Raw genomic sequence first — 21,671 nt, 5'->3', positions numbered from 1 at the left:
TGCGTTCCCTTGATTTGATGTTTCTAGATGTGAACGCTGGGGTGGCCGACTCAGATCAGAGATAAGTGGTTCTCTGGGGATTGAATACAATTTGTGTTCTGCCTCCTCAGAGAGCTTCACTCGTGCAAGAGCTTTTGGACACGTTCATGGTCAGCTCTGATCAGACATGAACTTGGGCAGCCTGGCCTCTGCTCCTGCTGTCTGCCCCTTGGAGTCCTAATACTGCACTCCTCAAGACTCTGCTTGGTTCTATTTTTTCCATAGTCCAGCAGATGCTTTCCTGCAAGGATTTGTCTCACGGAAATGATTAATAACTCCAGTTGGCAAACTGGAGGTTGGGGTGGTGATTCCAGTTGTGAATTTCAGGTGACATGTGCACTTGATGGCTGGACTCCAGTGTTCAGTCCTTTGGATCTCTGCCCATGACCATGGCACACCTACATCTGCAGGGGGATGACCTCCAAGGCTTGCAGGCAGGTGAAGAAGCAGGCTAGGATCCTTTCTGGGGAAAGCTGGGTGTGGCCTGGTGGGCTCTTGGGGATCCCATTCTGTGGGGGGACAGGGCTCGTTCCACTCACTTTCTATCGACCAGGCTATTTTATAGAGCTACAGGCCCAGTAGTTGGTGCAGAAAAGTGACAATAATGCAAATAGTTTTGTCTGCATCAATGCAAATAAACTTTGCCTGGTAGAGACACAATTGATTTCCTCTCTATAGAAAGTATAAGCACAAGCATTACTTTTTATTGGCCTATAGGACATTTAGCCATTTTGAATCTATTAGCAAACACATTCAGCATTGTGAGCGCCTATGTATGCTTTCATGGTTCAGTTTCTGTTGAACTGGACTCTTGTTTCTTCATTTATTAATGAGCTAAGTACATTTTTGGACATGTGTTTATTTTATTTTTACATGACGGTCATATTTCTAGCCTTGGAAATGATATATTTTATCAGTCCACACACTCAAGACACATATACTCAAGGCACATATTCTTTGTTTTTCAATTAATCTAGAGTCCCCATGTCCCTTCAGGGCCAGTAGCCCAGCATCTGCCTGGGTTTTCTTTTTATAAAAAAATTACAGCATTTTAAAAAATATTTATTTACCGGGGTGTGTTGGGTCTCAGTTGCAGCATGTGGGATCTTGGTTGCGCTTGGACTCTCTAGTTGTGGTGCACAGGCTCAATAGTTGTGGCGTGGGCTTAGTTACTCCATGGCACCTGGGATCTTAGTTCCTCATCCAGGAATCGAACCCACGTCCCCTGCATCACAAAGTGGACTCTTAACTACTGGACCACCAGGGAAGTCCCTGACTGGGCTTTTTCTTCCCTACCCAACCGTGATTCTCTTAGGACATCATGGGTTTCACACACACACACACACACACAGACGCACACACACCTGTTTTATTAGATGAGATAACTATTTATAACTCAACCACTGTTTGTAAGCGATGGCTATGTAGTAACACATAGTACAAATACAGCACCAACTGCTTTTGTTTCCTGCACCTGTTCAATTAGGAAAACCTTTAAACACAGACTGAGCAAATTACTGAAGGGACAGAATACTACAAAGGAAAATTGAAGACTTTCTTCTGAAAACCCTACTTTTCACTGAGGCTGTGAGCCACAATGCATGTAATGGTAGTTTAAAGAACAGGGGGTAGAGAGAATCAGACTTAGCGACTTCACCTCAAGCAAAGCCAGGTCAGTGGCCAGCCAACTAAGGACACCTGTGTGGCAGCCTCCCAAAGTCTTCACCTTCCCCTAGTCGAGGAAATTGGAGCAGCCTTCTGCCTTTCCACGTAGGTGCAGGCTTCATCTTGCTGTGGTTTCACCACCATGAGTTGTTCCTTCCCATTTACTTTTACAGGAATCCTGGGTGGAATACAGGATCCCACAGGTCTGTAGAACCCAGAGGGTGGGCAGGTTCTACCCTAGAGGAATAGGGCTTAAGGCTTAGCCTTTTGAGTCAGACGGTCCAGGTTAAGGCTGTAGCTCTCCTATTTCCTAGCGCTCTGACATGGAAAACACTCTGAGGAGGCAGATTGACTGAGGATGACCTCTGGGTAGGAGATAAGAGAGCCCCACGTTCACCACTGCCTCCTGACCCTCAGGAAAGATGCTTCCCACTTCTCACCTCTGTGTGTCATCTATGAAGCAAGGATAATGGTAAAATCCACCTTACGTTTCCACTGAGGTAACCTATGATAATGCGTACGAAATGCTTAGCCTGCTGGTGGTATTGTATAAACACACAATAATGTGATACCTAAGGCCCTGGTTTTGTCTCTTCTACAAACTCATCAAGATTCCAAGTGGGAGAATTTTAAGGTACGTGTTTGGGATCCATGGAGAAACCAACAGTCTGGGTTAGTCAATTATTATGATTTACTTTCTCAGGTTTGAACAAGCTCCGGGAGATGGTGAGGGTCAGAGAGGCCTGGAGTGCTGCAGTCCATGGGGTGGCAAAGAGCTGGACACAACTTGGTGATTGAACAATAGCAACAAATGACTTACTTCTTTAGGACCTTAGAACATCTAACCCCTTAAAGGAGCCAGACAGAAATTGTATCCAAGGTCGCATCATTCTGGCCGTGGGGCTTCCAACACATGCAGATAGAACAGTAACACAGACTTCCCACTTAGAGAAACATCCTTCTCAGGCCCTGGGTCCCTGAGTCTGAACCCCTAGTGCAGCCAGGCTAAGGAGGAAAGGAAATGAATACGTAATGCGCTTATATCTCCAGTGTGGTGCTGATAAAAGTCGATCTCTTTTGAATGGAGGGGGCCGCTTGAGCGGCCATCATTCTGACCCGAGCTGCGTCTTGACTTTTAATGGTTCACAGTTTCTCGGGGGAAAAAACAAATCAGCAGTCTTGATAATTAAAAGTTGCTAATGTCTCCTTCCCTTTCCCTTGTAAATTAAAATGATTTGACGTAGGAAGAAGAGAAGACAGAATTCAGTTATTTTTGGTAATTGCAGTGTCAAATTGATAATTTGCTCAATCTTCTTGCAAAATTGCCTAATTGAGAACAACGAAGCAGATGGTTCTTTGTTCTGGGTGTTTGTTGACTAACCCGTTAGCAAGCCCTCGGCTCGCTTCCCATCCCAAATGCAAAGGTTTGGGACAAGCTGTGCAGCCCCAGCAAGGCGTTCTGCAAGCTTCCAAAGGCGATACTTCCTCCTTCCACAAGAGGATGCTCAGAACATACCCAAGAACTGACACGGAGGCTCAGAAAGCTGGGAGCCAGGAGTCAGAAACCTTGGCAGAAATCAGATTTAGCTTCAGGCTTCTAAACTGTTTTTCTTTCCTAATTACCAGGTAAAATTCCTTCTTACTTAAAATTTGCCCTTTAACTTCCCCTTCTTAAAAAAAAAAGAAAAAAACCCAAGGCTTCTCTATTGTGAACATCTGCTTGGGAGGTTGTAGCTGATTATCCTGCTCTGGTTGTTCACGAAACATGAGGCTCAAAATCAAGGAGCTCAAAAGGAGCTGCGGAAGTGCAGGTTTCTCATTTGCACACACTGGCAGTGGAGAGCACAGGTAATGCTCACCTGGGGGCAGAAAGGGATGTGTCCTCCGCAGGGCCATCAGGAGCACCTGCCACCCGCCCTCCATTTCCCTGTTTGTGCCACAGGGTGCCCATCCTTCACATGGATTCCAGTCCTTCACACGACTGTGCACCTGCTCACTTAGACCCATGAGTGTCCTCAGACTCTCCCAGGTCCACACCTGCATCTCCAAGGCAGCATGGAGCATGGGGTCTTGACCTCAGCCATGTGTCAGGGAGCTTTACAAGTACAGATGGATGGTCAGTCCCTTGGAGTTCTGTTTTCATGGGCATGTTTTGGGATTCCGAGACACACACATACATGCATTGAAACTGGATTGGAGAACTGCTGTTCTCTGTTGCCGCAGAAAGAGAATAAGATAAGATGTAGACCCTTCTGATCCTATCTATCAGCAGGTTCAGCACCCACCGTGTAGCCCAGTGGTGTGATGGCACAGAATCTGCACAGAAACTGGAAGAGATTAGGACCCAGTTCAGAAGTCCTCCTGATGATGTTTTGGGATATCCTGTGTGCTGTCTCCCATCTTCAGAGGGAGACCAGCTGCCCTGGAGCTGAGGGTGTGGCTTCTGTTGTTCACTCCACTGGCCTCGTCCACTCTCCCCAGGCCTAGGCATGGAGCCCCTCTCTCTTGGTTCCTCTCCAGTTCCCATAGTCCTTTGAGAAGCTCACCTGTGCAGCATCCCTTCAGAAGACACTCACCTTGATGAATCTGTAGCTATTCTTCCAGAGTGGGGTCCCGACACTCTGCTGGATGATTTTATTGTCAAGCAAGATGAAATCTCCCCTCCTAACATGCCCTTTCTCCCTTCTTCAACTCTGCTGTGCACCAGTAGCTGGGCTGTGTTTTCTCTATGGAACACAGTCATGTTTTGGATACTGACAGCTTCAGTTCAGCTCAGTTTAGTTCAGTTGCTCGGTCATGTCTGACTCTTTGTGACCCTGTGGACTGCAGCATGCCAGGCCCCCCTGTCTGTCACCAACTCCTGGAGTCTACCAAAACTCATGTCCATTGAGTCGGTGATGCCATCCAACCATCGCATCCTCTGTTGTCCCCTTCTCCTCCTGCTTTCAATCTTTCCCAGAATCAGGGTCTTTTCAAATGAGTCAGCTCCTCGAATCAGGTGGCCGAAGTATGGGAGTTTCAGCTTCAACATCAGTCCTTCCAATGAACACTCAGAACTGATTTCATTTAGGATGGACTGGTTGGATATCCTTGCAGTCCAAGGGACTCTCAAGAGTCTTCTCCAACACCACAGTTCAAAAGCATCAATTCTTCATCACTCAGCTTTATTTATAGTCCAAATCTCACATCCATACATGAGTAAGGGAAAAGCCATAGCCTTGACTAGATAGACCTTTGTTGGCAAAGTAATGTCTCTGCTTTTTAATATGCTGTCTAGGTTGGTCATAGCTTTCCTTCCAAGGAGCAAGTGTCTTTTAATTTCATGGCTGCAGTCATCATCTGCAGTGATTTTGGAGCCCAAAAAAATAAAGTCTGCTACTGTTTCCACTGTTTACCCATCTATTTCCCATGAACTGATGAGACTGGATGCCATGATTTTAGTTTTCTGAATGTTGAGCTTTAAGCCAACTTTTTTACTATCCTCTTTTACTTTCATCAAGAGGCTCTTTAGTTCTTCTTCACTTTCTGTCATAAGGGTGGTGTCATCTGCATATCTGAAGTTATTGATATTTCTCCCGGCAATCTTGACTCCAGCTTGTGCTTCATCCAGCTCAGCATTTCTCATGATGTACTCTGCATTTAAGTTAAATAAGCAGGGTGACAATACACAGCCTTGACGTACTCCTTTTCCTATTTGGAATCAGTCTGTTGTTCCATGTCCAGTTCTAACTGTTGCTTCCTGACCTGCATATAGGTTTCTCAAGATGCAGGTCAGGTGGTCTGGTATTCCCATCTCTTTCAGAATTTTCCACAGTTTATTGTAATCCATACAGTCAAAGACTTTGTCATAGTTAATAAAACAGAAATAGATAGAGTTGGTAAAAATGTCTGGCATAGTGGTCAAAGAAGGCCTCATTGAATCGCTTCTGGGAAATATGGTTTCCACTCAGGATAGAATAAGATTTGAAATAAGAATGGGAAAAAAAAAACCAGTTGTTGAAATGCTTATTGTATTTATAATGGTACCTAATGCCCTGTGGTCACCATGAGCCCGGCCACCCAAATGGCTTAGCATCAAGTGTCTGACGGTGCCCTGTATTATTGGCATAGTTCTTGTCTGCTGTGGAAGTGCTAATGCGTGTGCTCCCAGTCCTCACACGTGTGTGTGGTTAGAGAGGTGGGGCACGGCAGTGCATGGAGGGGAAGGTGTGCACAGTGAGAAACAGAACAAGTCAAGCAAGAGTGGCCAACCAGACTGCAAATTAGGACAGTTAGGGAGGGATTAGCCAACCCCTCCCATTGCTCCCCAGGTCCTCATGTCGTTTAAGGTGATTATGAAAATTTTCAGGGAACCAGGTCTGCAGAATAGGGGCTATTTTCATGAAACAAAATTTCTTCCCATCTTACAAAATGAATGGTCCCTTCCTTGAAAAGCAGAAGTTTTCAGAATTCCTGAAGGAAAAGTTAATATAATGTTCAGCCACTTGAAATCACTTTTTTAAAATACCTTTTTTATTGGTTGGAAGATATTTGCTTTACAATATTGACTGGTTCCTGCCAAACATCAACATGAATCAGCCAGAGGTATACATATATCTCCTCCCTCTGGAACCTCCCTCCCATCTCCCACCCCATCCCCCCCTCTAGGTTGTCACAGAGCAAGGGTTGATGAAATCAACTTTTAAAATTATTTTAAAGCTGTTTTGTTCTTATTTTTTAAAATAACATGGGTTCAGAGTCTTGTATTATAAATCAAAATAGAAACAGCTTGATTCAGGGACAGCTGTAAGATCTCTCTTCCCAGAGCCTCAGACATTAAGCTGAAGGCCATGGGTCCACTCACCACACTTTGGCCAAATATTGAGCCTTGGAAGTTTTGTTGTTGTTCAGCTGCTAAGTTGTGTCTGACTCTGTGACCCCATGGACTGCAGCATGCCAGGCTCCCCTGTCCTTCACTATCTCCTGGAGTTTGCTCAGACTCATGTCCATTGAGTCAGTGATGCTATCCAACCATTTCATCTTCTGCTACCTTCTTCTCCTTTTGCCTTCAGTCTTTCTCAGCATCAGGTCTTTCCCATGGGTCAATTCTCTGCATCAGGTGGCCAAAATATTGGAGCTTCAGTTTCAGCATCAGTCCTTCCAATAAATATTTCAGGACTGATTTCCTTCAGGATTGACTGGTTTGATCTCCTTGCAGTCCAAGGGACTCTTAAGAGTTTTCCCAACACCACAGTTCAAAAGCATCAATTTTTTGGCACTCAGCCTTCTTTATGGTCCAACTCTCATATCTGTACATAACTATTAGAAAAACTATGAATTTGGGTATAGGTCTTCTCAAAGCTTTCTCTGTTACTGGAGTCATGTGCATGAACTCTACATTAATGACATTTAAGCATTTTGTTTTCTTTACACTTTCCCCCCTGGTTTATTTACTGCTGGCTGGTGTGTTAGAGGCTGTCTTTGTTCATTCTGTGAACTCCCCTTCCCTCTCTCCTCCTTTGCCCTAGATACCCAGTCAAACATTTAAAGCAGTTTTCTCCAGATAACCCATTTTTCTCCAAAGAAGCTCAGGGTGAAGAAGAATCTTTGTAACAGAAATGTAGGTTGCTGTCTAGAATTAAACTATTCTCATGAAATTATAAATAGCACCCACCTCAAGCAATCAGTTGCATTGTATGAAAAAGGAGAAAATCTGATTTCAAAGGGTCATTTGAAGAACACTCCAACAGAGGTCCACAAACCTTCCCTAACTCTGAACTCATAGAGTTCCCTCCTGAATCCCTCAGCTACTAGCTTGGTGTCTCAGAAGTGACTTTACCTCTGGACTCAGGATTTCTTGCCTTTAGCACAGGAATAATGACATAGGAATTATTAAATGATGTTCATAATGTGCTCAGTCAATCAGTCCACCCTAAAGGAAGTCAACCCTGAATATTCATTGGAAGGACTGATGCTGAAGTGCTAATACTTTGGCCACCTGATGCAGAGAGCCAACTCATTGGAAAAGACCCTGATGCTGAGAAAGATTGTGGGCAGGAGGAGAAGGCATTGGCAGAGGATGAGGAGGTTGGATGGTGTCACCGACTCAATGGACATGAACCTGAGCAAACTCTTGGAGATAGAGAAGGACGGGGAAGCCTGGCATGCTACAGAGTTCATGGGGTGGAAAAAAGTCGGACATGACTTAGTGACTAAGCAACAGCAACAACAAATGTTCTCAGAACAGTGCTTGATGTGTAATGGCACTGCCTGTGTTTCTGGTTGTTATTGACAAACCTGGTTCCTTTCTCTTATGGCTCCTTGAGAAACAGCTCTTGCTGGAGTGTGCATTGTGGCACCATCACACACGAGGATTTACTCTGGAAACTTTGGATGTAGGAGCAAGTCTAGGAAATGTTGTAGTGTGTCCTTTTTAAAAAAAACCCTCCTCTTTCTGTGACTGATCATAAGTGACCTCCCCAAGATAAGGAGAACCTGGCCAAATTTCCATCAGGATAGCAATCTCAGCATAATTTTCACAGTATTTTCCCCTTGCAATATTCCATTTCAGTCAACTGAAAGTTCATGTTTTTTCTTATCTCAGGAAGTTCAGGTCCGTTTATGAAAATATTGCAACCGTAAAGTAAGCGATTTGGAAGGGAAAATTCCAGCCTCTTTGGCTTTCCACTTAACAATGGTTGTGATAAAAAATAATTGCTACTGGGTTCTTTTTGCTCTCTCTGGCCAATCCATTAACTTGTGATCTCTTAGAAGGAAGAAACCTTAGCTCAGGGAACTCTACTTAATAGTCTGTATTAACCTACATGGGAAAAGAATCTGAAAAAGAATATATGTATGTATATGTATAACTGAATCACTTTGCACTTGAAATTAACATAGCATTATGAATCAACTATATCCAACATAAGGGCTTACCCAGTGGTTCAGCGGTTAAGAATCCACTTTCAATGCAGGAGCTGCAGGTTTTATCCCTGGGTTGGGAAGATCCCCCGGAGAAAGGCATGGTAACCCATTCCAGGATTCTTGCCTGGGAAATCCCATGGACAGAGGACCCTGGTGGGTTACAGTCCATGGGGTTGCAAAGAGTCAGACACAACTGAAGCCACTGAGCATAGCACACAGCACAGCACATATCCAATATACTAAAAATTAATAAACAAAGCAAAACCTTAGTCCAGACTAATCTTTTTACATATGAGGAAACTGAACCTCAGAGAAAGTGTGTCACTCAGCTTACAGAGGAGCAGGAAAAACTTTCAGTTTGGAACTTCTAAAACCATAGTCAATATTTTAAAATCTCTCTCTCTCTCTCTCTCTATATATATATATATATATATATATGTATGTATGTATGTATGTATGTATGTATATATGTAGATAGGTAGATATTTACTACTCAGAAGAAGAGATGCTCCTTCATATTAAGGAGGAGACTCCAGGGACACAGCTAGTTCTGTTTTCATGATACTGGTGTGATACAGTTTAGAACCACAGTGTAGTCTTTCTGAGACTCCGTTTTTCACAGCTTTTGAGATGAGGTCAGTCCAGGGGACTGTTGAAAGTCACTGAGTGTGCAGGTAGCCAGAGAGATTTTGGAGGAGGTTATTCAGCACTCAACTGTGGTGGAGTTTTTTGTAGAGGAAGAAAGACGGCTTTCTTTTTTGAAATTAATTAACTCCAAGTGAAGAACTCATCTGGGAACGTGAGGGAGACGCCAGGTTCAGCTTTCCTTTACATCCTGGGAATCACCTGGGAATCATGTCGGTGAGGATGAACCTCACTGCATGGAAGGAATTAAAAAGAAACTCATTAAAACATTACATTTCTGCCATTAAAGAGACTATGGTCAGACTCTGCAAAATCAGAGGAAAATAGGTTATTGAATTTGGGGCACTGGTACACTGATCTGGGGACAGTCACGGGATTTCAAATGCCCAGCTCAGGTGAGGGTGTTGAAAGAGGTTTCAGAAGAATCAAGCCAGAAGCAACCGAATTGGGAGGAAAAAGGGCTGGAAAATCACTCAATCGGAGGGGACAGTCTGAGAGTCCTTTTTGGAGCAGCAGCTCTTTTTAAAAAAGGCTCACAGTGACAGTTGGGGTCACGGTAAAAACTTCTGGGGTATCAGCCTTCTGCTTCCTCCTCCATCTCAGCTCCTGGGGTGCCAGGGGGTGCTTGATTCCCTTGGGCTGGTATCATTTCTGTATTAACTGCTGCTAAGTCGCTTCAGTCATGTCCTTCTCCAATGCATGAAAGTGAAAAGTGAAAGTTAAGTCGCTCAGTCGTGTCCGACTCTGTGTGACCCCATGGACTGCAGCCTACCAGGCTCCTCCGTCCTTGGGATTTTCCCGGCAAGAGTACTGGAGTGGGGTGCCATTGCCTCTCCGTTCTGTATTAACAGGCACATGCTTTTAACCTTGGAAAGATCGAGAATGAAGACTATGAACATAAAATAAGTCCAACCCAGAGCATCAACATATTGTGGGTGTTAGGAACAATCTGTTTATATTTGGTATTTGAAGTAATTGTAATATTTAGGAGAATCTGACACACAGAGTATCTAAGAGATTAGACTCATGATTCCAAATTAAAATGTGTAATTGCTTAGTTAAATTTAGACTTGTTATTTTAGAGATTGAAAGGCATAAGATAATTTAGTAACACTTGTATACAGGACTGGAATGTCTAAGAGAACTTGAGAATCACTATATTTGTAAATTCAGTTTATTACATTTACTTGAGTTGTTAAATATGTGGGAAGTTTTTGTTTATAAGCTAGACCGTGGAAGGGAATATAAGTAAACCATAATAAATTCATAAATGCCATTTGAAATATTTAAGAGCATTTAATGAGTAACTTTGAAAGCCCTCATAATAACTGCTAAACTTACTAACTACATTTATATATAGAAGAAAATAACATAAATCTAAGAATATAAGAAATGATGTATTTGTATTTGCTAATTAAAAAAAAAACCCATGGGGTCCCAAAGAGTCAGACACGACTGAGCAACTGAACTGAATTTAAAAATGAAATGTTAGTAAAATAACAAAAACAAAGGAAGAGCAAATGACCCAGCTGACCCCAAAAGTCTCTCTTAAGGTCACCAAAAAATTCATGACTTTAAGACTGTCTAAAATGCAACATGGATATCCTTGTTTTGTTTAAAAAGAATACTTTTATTAATTAATAGAAAAAGACTAATGTAAGTCACCATTTCAGAACAGACTGTTCACCTTGGGAAAACAGACACCTCTGTATTCGGCTACAATAATTTCATAAATGTTTTTGCATCCCATTTCCTATTTTAGCACCGAAAACATGTCCTGGATCTTGCTGTCCAGTGGGGGAGGCCTCCCCAGACTTCGGGTGCGTATTTGGTGTTTCAGGGCTGCCGGATGCTGACCCACTGCAGGCTGCCTGTTCATGCTTGAGGCAGAAGTGGTAGGGTGTGTGAGCTGTGCTTAGTTGCTCAGTCGTGTCCGACCCCATGGACTGTAGATCACCAGGCTCCTCCATCCATGGGATTTCCCAGGCAAGAATACTGGAGTGGGTTGCCATGCCCTCCTCCAGGGGATCTCCTGACTCAGGAGTCCAACCTGGGTCTCCTGCATTGCAGGCAGATTCTTTACCAACTGAGTTACAAGAGAATCCTGAAATGGGAGGGAGAGCACCTCAAACTGACTTGAATCAGAAAAGAATTTCCTAAAATCCTGTATCCATCAAGGTTCTTCAGAGAAACAGACCAATCGGAGGCAGATAGTTGATAGACTTAGACAGCAAGGAGGCTCTTACAGGAACTGGCTGTTGTACGAGTGGAGACTGAGCACTCCCTTGACCCGCCATTGCCCATGCAGATGCAGAGTGGGTCGTGGGTTCAGTCGAGTCTGACGGTGGCCTGAGAACCAGAAGCTCCACTGATCAAGGGTGGGAGAAAGTGCCGTTCCAGCTCTGGCAGAGCGTGAACTCCCCGATGCCTTTTTGATCCACTTGGGCCCTCAGGGGACTGGCTGGTCCCCCCTTGCTGAGAAGGGTTGTCCTTATTCCATCTGCTGACCTCTTCCAGGGCCCCTCACAGATGCACCCAGAAGTAGTCTTATCAGCAGCTGGGTATCTGACAGCTGAGTCAGGTCCACACGTGAGATGAACCACCACGGGCCATGTGTGACTTCAGCTGTCTCCTTGGGCAGCGTCGTGTCCTGTCACACTGCGGGTGTGAGGGCGGCTGGGGAATGGCATCAGCTCTGAGGACCTGCGGGGTGGGAGCGAGGCCAGGAGTCACCACGTCTAGAGCAACATCACTGCCCCAGACCTGGTGCTATTTTACATAAAAGTATCCCCTTTTTTAAAAAATGTGTTCATTCATTCATTATTTTTGGGCTGTGCTGGGTCTTTGTTGCTGTGTGTGGGCTTTCTCTAGGTGTGGTGTGTGGACTTCTTTCTGTGGTGGCTTCTCTCGTGGTGGCTCCCGGACTTGAGCATGGGCCCCATAGTTGTGGGGCCTGGGCTTCATTGCCCATGGCACGTGGGATCTTACCGGACCAGGGATCAAACCTTTGTCACCTGAACTGGCAGGTGGATTCTTAACCACTGGACCAGCAGGGAAGCCCCAGCATCTCTATTTTTTCAATGAATGAGGACTCACAGCTCATTCCTACATCATCAGGATCACCAGCTTCCGTTCACAGAGCAGAGGTTCACACGTGAGTAGAGGACGTTATCATAAAGATGGATGGGGGCTGATTAATTTCACGTTGTCGGCCTGAGTCATTTTGGCCTGGGATAGCATCTCATAAATTCACCGTTTCCCAGGGAATGTTGTTTTAGAGGGTGATTTGTGAATTGATGCAAAAATGTGTCAGAATGCGTTGTAAATCAGAGAGGAGCTGACAGTGGCAAAGGAAGTTATTCAGACCATTTGAGCCCGTCTGTTTAGAAATCATTTCAGGCCAGATGTTAGACAAATGGGAATCCTTTTGGCCTATGGAAAGATGTAGGGAGGAAGATATCGCTGATGCACATGGCCATTTGGAAGGATGTGATGTGAGTGCCAGGCCCTTTCTTGTTTCCTTCTCATATCTCATTTACATCCACCCAGGTCTGTGAGGTGGTCCTCCGTTGTCAGACAGGGCCCGGGGTGCAGAGGAATGAAGTCCATAGGCCGAGGTCGCAGATGTGTGAAATGAAATGACACATTTCTCCAAGTTGGCTGGACCATGAACCTACGGTTTTGACATGATGGCGAGAAATGTCTGTGCAGCGATGTCCACAAGCCAGGGGCTGTCCCAGGTGGACGACATGCATCTAGGGATGTGAGTGTGGATAACCCAGGCAGTTGGAAGTTTTGAAGCACAATGTGCGTTATTTTTGTGGGTGGGGGAGACTATAAACAGTCCATGATTCTTACGACAGTAACCTTTGTAGGGAACATGGAGCTCCAGTTTTCAAGGGAGGACAAAAGCAAACCAGAGCAATGATTCTTTTCTGCATCTCGACACAGCCAGTGCCCTGAAAGTTTCATCCTCAGAAAAAGCTCGTGTCTGCTTCACTTTCATGCTCTCCCGGTGGCTGATGAGTTTGTTCATGGTGTTGATGTGCCCTATTTTCTCCCATCTAAGGGGAATTTGTGTGTGTGTGTGTGTGTGTGTGTGTCTTTGTCTCTTCGTATAAATAATATAAGAGCATTCCTAAAAGCCTAGCGCCGGGCGCTTCTGGGTTGCATGTCTTCTTAAATTTCAGGACGGCGTGGCAGCTTTCTCCGAGCCTTATCTCTCACGCCAAAAAGAAGAGCAGGCTCACAATAGGCGGCTTTTCTTCTCATCTGTGTGCACGCAGAGCAGGGAAAGTTCAGACATCAGACGCTTCAGATGGCGGCTTTCAAAGGCATAAAAAAAAAAAGTGAAGGGAAGAAAAGGAAACAAATCTTGAGCTATTACAAAGAGTTTTTAAGCAAGACATGTTTATTAAGCGGGCTGTATTCCTTCTCACATATTCAAAGACATCTGATTAAACCTTCCCGGGGAGACTGACAAAGCTTTGTCCATCTGGGCAGGACAGATAAACCCTTTCTGGGTAGATCGCTATCGTCTCCTAGGCTCTGTACCAGAGAGAAGCCGACAGTGTGTCTTGTGAGGCCGACGTGCCAACTGCACAGAATCCAGATCAAGACGCACTTGGCTCCCATCTTGAGCCCGTCCTTGAGGGGGGTGGGTGCTACTGTTTGGGTGGCACATGGTGGCTATTGCTGGCACTGAGGAGTGGATGGGAGGACTTGGGCTGAAGCCAGTGATGAATCAGAGACGTAGATTTGAAACATAGCAAGAAGGAAAGCTTTCAGAGTAAGAAATTCAGTAGGATTTCAGGTCACGGAGGAGCACGGAGCTCGGCCTCCACGCACCGAGGACTGTCCACTGCTGCTCACTCTGCTCTCATAGACCCTGCTGGGTCTGACAACCATGAAACCAGGGTTCTGACAAAAGCATCATTTCCCTGGGTCCTGTCTTTTCCCTGTTGACCTGGCAACCTCTCCTGGGAACCATAACAACCACCGGATTTATGGGACTCTGCTGCCAGAGGGCGCAGTTCACAGACACTGTCTTTCAGATTTTTTACAGGATACTTTTTTTACAGTTGATATTTTTGAGGGAAAAAGCAAGTAAAGAAAATACTGTAAATGCAAGTATTTTTTTTCCCTACTGCTGATCTACTTCAGTGAAATTACATGTTCACATTTCAGTATAAATTATTTCTAACACTGTATCCCTTACACTCAGATGTTATATTCTCAGATCCCTATTTCCCTTTTATATTTCCTGCTGTGGACTGAATTCTGTGTCCCCCTCAAATTCATGTGTTGAGTCCTGACCCACAAGGTCAGGTGTCAGGAGGTGTCTTTGGGGGTGATGAGGTCATAAGGGTGGAGCTCCCAGGATGGGATTAATGTCCAAATAAAAGAGCCCCCAGAGAGTCCCTCCCCCCTTCCTCCACGAGGACACAGTGACAAGACATCTAAGATTGTAGAAGACAAAACTCTTCTGTGTCAAAGAAAAGAGTAGATGTGGTGAATTTGTAATTCACAGGAGGTTACTTTCTAAGACTTGACACATGGAGTTTCTGAGGCATACTCAGAACAGACGGCTTGATTTTCCAGTTCTAAAACAAGAGCTTCAGGAGACAATCAAGACTGTTCATTCTCTCCCAGCCTCCCCACTGTCCCATAGTTCATCCCTATCTTCCTTAGGGGAAAAAGGAGTTCATGAGGTCAGAACCTTCTCGTAACCAGTTGCTGTTGTTCGGTCCCTAAGTCATGTCTGACTCTTTGCGATCCCATGAACGGCAACACACCAGGTTCCTCTGTCCTTCACTGTCTCCCAGAGTTTGCTCAAATTCCTCTCCATCGAGTTGATGATGCCATCTAACCATCTCAACCTCTGTTGTCCCCTTCTCCTCCCGCCTTCAATCTTTCCCAGCATCAGGGTCTTTTTCAATAAGTCAGATCTTTGTATCAGGTGGCCAAAGTATTGGAGCTTCAGCTTTAGATCAGTCCTTCCAAGGAATATTCAGGACTGATCTCCTTTAGGATGGACTGGTTTGATCTCCTTGCAGTCCAAGGGACTCTCAAGAGTCCTCTCCAACACCACAGTTTGAAAGCATCAATTTTTCAGTGCTCAGCCTCCTTCATGGTCCAGCTCTCATGTCTGTACATGACTACTGGAAAAACCAAAGCTTTGATTAGACATACCTTTGTTGGCAAGGTGATGCCTCTGGTTTTTAACACACTGTCTAGGTTTGTCATAGCTTTCCTTTCAATGAGCAAGTGTCTAATTTCATGGCTGCAGTCATCATCCACAGTGATTTTGGAACCCAAGAAAATAAAATCTATCACTGTTTCCTCTTTTCCCCCTCCTGTTTGCCATGAGCATTACACTTTTTTCCCTGCTCTGATGCACACACTTTTTTTTTTTCCCCCCAAACCCTTGGACAAGCATGAGGCTCCAGGTCATTTCATGGGACATGAGAAGAAACTCTGTGTGCTTGTGTATGGAGTACAGAGCCCAAATTTCGGTTACAGGATCAATAAATTATTGTGACTAGTGGTTAGTGGGGGGTTCCTGAAGCAAGAGTGCTCTGGGTGGGCAGGATTAACTGGTGGCTTTCAGAGTCATGGGGGGTTTCCAAGGTGGTATCTCTGATTTAATTTGTTCACTTCAGCTGGGAAGGGACAGGGTGGAGGGGTGAAAATCCTCTCAGGAAGGGTGTTTAGTTTAAAAATGCACAGCTAGCTGTTGTTTTCAATATAATGCAAATTATAGAACTTAAACTCAGAGGAATGTCTCTGCTTCCAGGGGTCAGCTGCAGACAGGACATGCTGGAATGAAGGCGGGGGAGGGGGAATAACTCCTAAATATCAGTCTTACTAAGAGTCATTTGTCTAGAGTCTGTAATTAGGAAATTCTACTTCTAAAGAATATTCTGAATACTGACTACCCCCAGACCTGCTGTGATGATCCACTAAACCTGACCTCACTGCACACTTGGCCTCCCGACTCCTAAGGCCCCAGGACTGCAGGGTTAACCCCATTTTCTCACTTGACTGGATACAAACCAGAAGCAGGTTCATCTAGAATTGCTAATCCAGAAATTATCTCCAAGGTGATGTTACCTTGGCCAGTTGTGGTCAAGACACTTTTATCCCTGAATGGATATGCGTGAACTGTTTTCTAACCCTTGAAGGAGATGTGGCATCTTTGAGTCATATTTTCTCATTATTTATTCTGTTTAGCCAGAGTGTGTTATGTGAAGTGGTGAGTGGATTTTCGTAAAATCAAGTTCTCCTTTGGGGTCCCTTCTAACTCTAAAAAAGGACAAATACTTGCTGTATAGGACATGGGACTCTGCTCAGTTGTTCTGTGCCAGCCTGGATGAGAGGGGGGCTTGAGGGACAATGGACACATGTATATGTATGACTGAGTCACTTCGGTGTTCACTTGACACTATCACAACACTGTCAGTTGGTTATACCCCAATACAAAACGCTTTTAGTGTCAGAAAAATTAAATTAAAGAAAAGGGTAAATAAAACTAAGAGTGGGAACAGAAACAGAAGCGCAAGGATAACTGGTTTACAGCAATGTAAAGAGGATGTCAGGTCCTGGTGTTCTGTTGCTTTTTATGATAGTTTATTCAATAAGCAATGAATTTGGGAGCTTATAGCCATGTAGCCCTTTGTATACAGGTGGCTGAGGTGGGGGGCCTGTGGGGGATGGAATTGAGGTGACCTGGGGAACACTGAAAGGAGGTGGTGGGCTTCTCATGGGTCAGGACTGTCTCCTGTCCGTCCAAGTCCTCAGGCTCTGCTGATGGCTGCATGGGGCCAAGTCACACCAACCCAGGGGGCCCGGACTCTCTCGAAAGCACTGAGTCATGACACGGTCAAATGGAAAGAAAGATAAGGGAGCGCTGGGGTAGACACTTTATGAACAATTACACGTTCTAAAGAGCAAAAATTTTTTTAAATTTTTATCGGAGTCTAGATGTTTTACAATGTTGTGCTGGCTCCTACTGAACCACAAAGTGACTCCAGCTATACGTGTACATATATCCCCTCTTTTTTTTTGGATTTCCTTCTGAATAATGAGTTTTCATCCTAAGAAATAGTTGAAATTTTAGAAAGAAGGTATTTTTCCTGGAGTCAGAAATGCTTTGGAAAGATATCAACCTTTCCTCCCAGACATCTGGATTAAGAAAATTGAGACAAGGGATGAGGTGTTATTTTCTCTCATTGCCAGTTTCTAGCTTCCAAAGCTCCCAGTGCTTTAAGATGAAGTGTAAGTGACTTTTAAAGAAGGTCTCCTCAGCTTGTATAGCTGGAGCTGCGGCTCGCACTGATTTTTGCAGCTAAATTATAATGCTCCGACAAAGAGGTTTGATAAAGGGAAGGCGGCCAGCCCCTCGTGGAGTCGCCTTTGTGACAGGGATCTGGCCAAATGGCCCATCAGCTGGAACCATGGGCCACTGAGATGTCAGGAGTGGGAGACACCAGATCAGCCCTCATTGTGAGCACTCCTCAATTTATGCAGCCTTTACAGAGGACAGAGTCCCCAGGCTTCCACATGTCAGAAGGGCTCAGTACCTTATAGGAGATGTATTTAAGGAAAATTGGCCCCAAATCACCGTGCTATTGTTGTCCCAGGTTCTTATCATATAAATGCTAACGTAGAGGTTGTTCTTAAAGAGGCTATTCAAAAAATTCTCTCAAGTTTCTCTATCAAGAGGTGAATTTCAATATTAGTATTTCTTCCCAAAGTGTGAAATAAATGAATTCAATTTGAATTTGGCTTTTCTTTTTTAGGGCATATAGACAGCGTTCTTTCTTCCTATGGACCGACTCAATGTAGGAACAGTTAAGGAGAAAGATCTCACTTGTGTGACTCCTTGTGTGTGAACATTGAAGCCGAATCTGGCCTCTACACCCCAACATAGAATTATTAATGTAGCTAAAAGACATTGGTGAAGTAGAAAAGAATATACCAGGCAAAGGGAGCCATAGTGGGCTTATACCTTCCAGACTGTGTATCCTGTCCTGGGAAGGGGTAGTGAGGAGTTTTATGTATACGGTTCCAAGAAGGCATGATCAGCTCGAGGAATGCAAGTGGGAGTCACTCCTTGCCTAGGGCTGTATTTAAAATTCCAGATGGAGATGTGATGGAGGCAGGCAGGGTTCAGGAGGGAGAGCAGGCAAGGCGCAGGGTGTGGTCTCCAGGTTATGGTTATGGTCTGTGAAGAGAAGACCCCTGAAACCAGAAGGTACACAGATGGCAGATAAGCACGTGACAAGATGCTCCACATCTTATGTCATCAGGGAAATGCAAAATCAAGTAGCACCGAGAAAACACTACACACCTATTAGAATGGCCAATATCCAGAACACTGGCAACACCAAATAAGTGATGGTGTGGAGCACCAGGGGCTCTCATTCATTGCTAGTGGGAATGTGAAATGGAGCACCCCCTGGGGAAGACAGTTTGGAAGTTCCTTACAAAACTAAGCATACTTTTCCCACATGACCCAGCAATCACATCCAAACTAGCTTAAAACTTATGTCTGCAATTAAATCTGCACATGGATGTGTACAGTAGCTTTATTCATAATTGCCAAATTTGGAGGCAAGCAAGTTGTCCTTCAGTAGGTGATGGAGAAATAAACTGATCCATCAGATAATGGAACATTTGTTGTTACTGTTCAGTCGCTCAGTCATGTCCATCTCTTTGCGACCCCATGGACTACAGCATGCCAGACTTCCCTGTCCTTCACCATATCCCAGAGCTTGTTTAAACTCATGTCCATTGCCAGTGATGCCATCCAACTATCTCATCCTCTGTCACCCCCTTCTCCTCCCACCCTCAATCTTTTCAAGCGTCAGAGTCCTTTCTAAGAGTCAGCTCTTCGCATCAGGTGGCCAAAATATTGGAGCTTCAGCTTCAGTATCAGTCCTTCCAATGAACATTAGGGTTGATTTCCTTTAGGATGGACTGGTTGGATCTCCTTGCAGTCCAAGGGACTCTCAAGAGTCTTCTCCAACACCACAGTTCAAAAGCATCAATTCTTTGGTGCTCAGCCTTCATGACCAATGCTCACATCCATACATGACTGCTGGAAAAACCATAGCTTTGACTAGATGGATCTTTGTTGGTAAAGTAATGTCTCTGCTTTTTAATATGCTGTCTAGGTTTGTCATAGTTTTTCTTCCAAGGAGAAAGTGTCTTTTAATTTCATGGCTGCAGTCACTATCTGCCATGATTTTGGAGCCCAAGAAAATTAAGTCTCTCCTCTCACTGTTTCCACTGTTTACCCACCTATTTGCCATGAAGTGATGGGACCGCAAGGAGATCCAACCAGTCCATTCTGAAGGAGATCAGCCCTGGGATTTCTTTGGAGGGAATGATGCTAAAGCTGAAACTCCAGTACTTTGGCCACCTCATGCGAAGAGCTGACTCATTGGAAAAGACACTGATGCTGGGAGGGATTGGGGGCAGGAGGAGAAGGGGACGACAGAGGATAAGATGACTGAATGGCATCACTGACTCGATGGATGTGAGTCTGGGTGAACTCTGGGAGTTGGTGATGGACAGGGAGGCCTGGCGTGCTGCAGTTCATGGGGTTGCAAAGAGCTGGACACGACTGAGCGACTGAACTGAACTGATGGGACCGGATGCCATGATGTTTGTTTTTTGAATGTTGAGTTTTAAACCAGATTTTTCACTCTCCTCTTTCACTTTCATCAAGAGGCTCTTTAGTTCCTCTTTGCTTTCTGCATATGAGTGATGTCATCTGTGTATCTGAGGTTATTGATATCTCTCCCAGCAATCTTGATTCCTGCTTGTGCTTCATCCAGCCTGGCATTTTGCATGTTGTACTCTGCATGTAAGTTAAATAAGCAGGGTGACAATATACAGCCTAGACGTACTCCTTTCTCCATTTTGAACCAGTCCGTTGTTTCATGTCTGGTTCTAACTATCGCTTCTTGACCTGCATACAGGTTTCTCAGGACACAGGTAAGGTTATCTGGTATTCCCATTGCTTTAAGAATTTTCTACAATTTATTGTGATCCACACAGTCAAAGGCCATTATTCAGCATTAAAAAGAAATGTGCCATCAAGCCTTGAAAAGACACGGGTGATGATGACGTGCCTATGTAGGTTCATCAGTTATAACAAATGGACCATCTGGTGGGGATGTTGATGGCAGGAGGCATGCATGTGGTGGCAGGAGGTATGTGGAAATCAATGTGTGCATGCGTGGGTGCTCCATTGCTTCAGTCGTGTCTGACTCTTTGCAACCCCATGGACTGTAGCCCACCAGGCTCCTCTGTCCATGGTATTCTCCAGGCAAGAATACTGGAATGGGTTGCCATTTCCTCCTCCAGGGGATCTTCCCTATCCAGGGATCAAACCCTCATCTCTTATGTCTCCTGCATTAGCAGGTGGGCTCTCTACCACCAAGCCACCAGGAAAGCCTGGAAACTTCCATACTCTTCCTTTAATTTTGCTGTGAACCTAAAACTGCTTAAAAATAATATTTTTTGAAAAAAGAGAAAGCCCCTTATTCCACAGGCCAGGGCAGCAGAAGAATTCAGAAGCCAACATTGCAGAGGGCCCCCGTCTCAGAGGTGTTTTCCTGACGCCCCGCCGTTTGCCATTATGGGAAGAAAACTTATGCTTCCTAACAATTTGGGATGTAGGATTATTTTTGAGAGCTCCTATTAAAGGGTTTCAGGGAAGTGGAGGTTTTCACGGCAGGAAGAACCTAGAATTTATCTTTCCCTGTCACAGAGAGTACGTGATGAGGGTAAATTACACAGAGTCTGCATGAAGAGCTTTGGGGTCCGCACGGGGGAGGCACAGTGTACCCGAGAGCTGTCCTGCCCCGCTGCGCATCTCCCTTTTAAAAAATTGATTCCATTACTGAGGAAACAGCTGAGAGGAGGAAGTCCAGGACACAGGTTCTATTTTCTACAGAGGCTTTCAAAAGGCATTTGATAAAGTATCATAAAGAAGCCTCACATGAAAGTAAGGATTTATGAATTACAGAAAAAAAGAAGTCACTTGGAAATGAGGTGGAGAAGAGAGCTGCCATCCGTCTCCCTGACAGACAGTCAGCGCTGGACCTCGGGAGCTGGTGGACGGAGCTGCCCGCAGCCACGGCGGCACAGGCCACGGCAGCCAGAGCCACAGGGTGTGCTCCTATACTCTCTCTCTCATGAGGAAGCATCTGGGTTTCTCAGGATCACAGCCTGGCCAGCTGGGTTCAACTGGGGGGCTCACGTGGGAGGAATGGGGGTCTGGACCCAGGGTCACATGTGCAGCTCGGGGACCCCCACCTCCCTAGTGGACCTTGCCTCTGTCTTGCTGGCCCTTCCTTGTTCCTGTGAGCCTACTTCTCTGAATCCTTGATGTTCCCCTGGTTTCA

The 21,671-nt window shown here is 44.9% G+C and overlaps 1 long non-coding RNA gene across 1 annotated transcript; it reads left to right on the top strand.

Moving 5' to 3' along the window:
- Positions 1–1,797: 1,797 nt before the first annotated feature.
- LOC123329078 lies at positions 1,798–3,178 on the top strand. Its single transcript, XR_006544221.2, has 3 exons — positions 1,798–1,907; positions 2,019–2,176; positions 2,408–3,178. It is a non-coding gene; the product is annotated as an uncharacterized LOC123329078 (long non-coding RNA).
- The last annotated feature ends 18,493 nt before the right edge of the window (positions 3,179–21,671 follow it).

This window comes from Bubalus bubalis, chromosome 14 (assembly GCF_019923935.1).
Source record: "Bubalus bubalis isolate 160015118507 breed Murrah chromosome 14, NDDB_SH_1, whole genome shotgun sequence".
Classification (NCBI taxonomy): domain Eukaryota; kingdom Metazoa; phylum Chordata; class Mammalia; order Artiodactyla; family Bovidae; genus Bubalus; species Bubalus bubalis.
This window is presented reverse-complemented; position numbering and strand designations above follow the sequence as displayed.